This window comes from Poecilia formosa, unplaced genomic scaffold (genome assembly GCF_000485575.1).
Source record: "Poecilia formosa unplaced genomic scaffold, Poecilia_formosa-5.1.2 Scaffold241, whole genome shotgun sequence".
Lineage (NCBI taxonomy): Eukaryota > Metazoa > Chordata > Actinopteri > Cyprinodontiformes > Poeciliidae > Poecilia > Poecilia formosa.
The window spans coordinates 1534-3693 of NW_006800180.1; positions in this window are offsets into that span (position 1 = coordinate 1534).

Here is a 2160-nt window from a genome sequence, read left to right on the forward strand (position 1 = left end):
TTGATGGTTCAGATCCTTGTTGTGGTTTCAGGTAATCAGTTTTAATACATCAGTCATTTACTCTGTTGTCATTTCATTAGTAGATGTGATTCTGACTGTTGTACCCTGATGATAAATGATATTTTATCAGTTCCTGTGTAATCAGTGTTCATGTTCTTCACAGATTCTTCTTTCAACGATAAGGTTCATCAAACTCCGTTCAACATTCTGACAAAGCGAGGAGAAGAAGCCAGAATCAGATGCTCTCATGATATCCAGAACTATGAAGTAATCCTCTGGTACAAGAGACTAGAGGACAAACAGCTGCAGCTCCTGGGGTATCGGTATAAAGACAACACAAATCCTGAACCTGGAACCGATGTGAAGCTGGAGATGGACGGGAGTGGAGATAAAGGAGAGAACTGCACTTTAACAATCAAAGAGCTGAATGAGAAAAGCAGTGCAGTTTATTTCTGTGCTGCTAAGTTACCACAGTGCTGAATATCACTGCTGCTCTGTGCAAAAACCTCACATCCTGCTGCAGCTGCATGAACTCTCCATTTTCAGTCATTTTATTAGGGTCTTTCTGCATGGAGTTTGTGGGTTCCCTCTGCAGCTTCCTCCCACAGTCCAAACACATCATTTAGGTCCACTGGTCTCTGAATTGTCTTTATGCGAGATTTATAGTAGATGTGTGCAGATTGATCCAAAAATATTAACAATATCAATATTGTTGAGGTGTAAGGTATCAGTATCGGATTGATTCTAATATAGTAAGATTGATACTTCAGTTTTAGATTCCATCTTGAAATGCTATTTTATTATTGCACTGTAGATTCTCATCGCTACCCAATGAAAAAATTATTTGCTCTCAGATGATTTTTGTTTTTGCACTGTTCATAATGTTAATATGTTATTAAGGTAATCTGTACAGAGCTTTGTCTAAATTCTGTCCTTGGTTTTCAAAGAAAAAAAAACACCACCTAAACATCAGAAGTTTGTTGATATGCCAGATTTAAATAAAAAGTATCAATAATGGCATAAGTGCTGGTATCAGCATCTTCAATACTGACCCTTATTTACTTAGTATCTAATCAATGCCAACTTGTTATCACGAAGACCAAAGAACACAGCAGAAAGGTCAGGGAGGAAGATGCAGAGAAGATTAAGAACATTTAGGTTATAAAATCATATCTAACGGAAATCTGTTCGGTCCAAAGGTAAGGACAACATTTATCTAAGAAGCAGCCAAGAGGCCTATGGTAACTTTGGAAGAGTTGCAGAGATCAAGTGGTCAGGTGAGAGGATCTGTTGTTAGGAAAACAATTCGTTATGCACTCCACAAATCTAGTTTTCATTGGTAAGAAGAAAGCCACAAGAAGTGTGTGGGTGCAGCAAACATTACCAATATGAAACCTTTAGACAATGAGTTGAGACTCAGCAGAGGTCCGTCTTCCTCCAGGACAAAGAACTACAATACGATGGTTGAAAAATGATATTCAAAGATGGTCTCTATTTAGTTTGAACTTCTGCTACTTTTCAGGAGGAGCAGCCAAACATGCTAGTTTTACATGAATACTGTACTGAAGGACTCAAAGTGCAACGTGCTAAACCAGCGATAGAGAGATGTGAGAAGACGGTTGTAGGCGATTGGTTTCTGTGTTTAGAAGAGGAGGAGACATCATGATTCAACCCACTTTGAAAGTTTTGTTTTGTCTGAAAGGTTTTTCTTCCGGTGTCTAATGTTAGGGAAGGTAACTGTTCTGACAGAAAATGATCATCTTCTTCATCTTGGCTTTAACTTTTGTTTCCATTTCAGGTAAGGCAGCTTTCTTGCTCGAGAAAGAGTGAGGTCACCGTCTGAAGTATTTGAACAAAAAAATCCTTCTTCCCCATTTTTAAGTTTTATTTTGAATCTTCTCAACAGGTTCTTCTCTCAGTGACCAAGTCCACCAGAATCCTCCTGAAAAGTTCTGCTACCGTGGAGATAAACCCCAAATCAGCTGCAGACATGAAATTCAGGACTACACCGTAATTCGCTGGTACAAACAGTCGACGGACCATCAGATGCAGTACCTGGGATACACGAACGTCAAGGATGGCTATCCAGAGACAGGAGTCAATGTGAAAATAAATGGAGGAGCAACTAAAGGGGAAACCTGCAGTTTAACGATCGAGGGA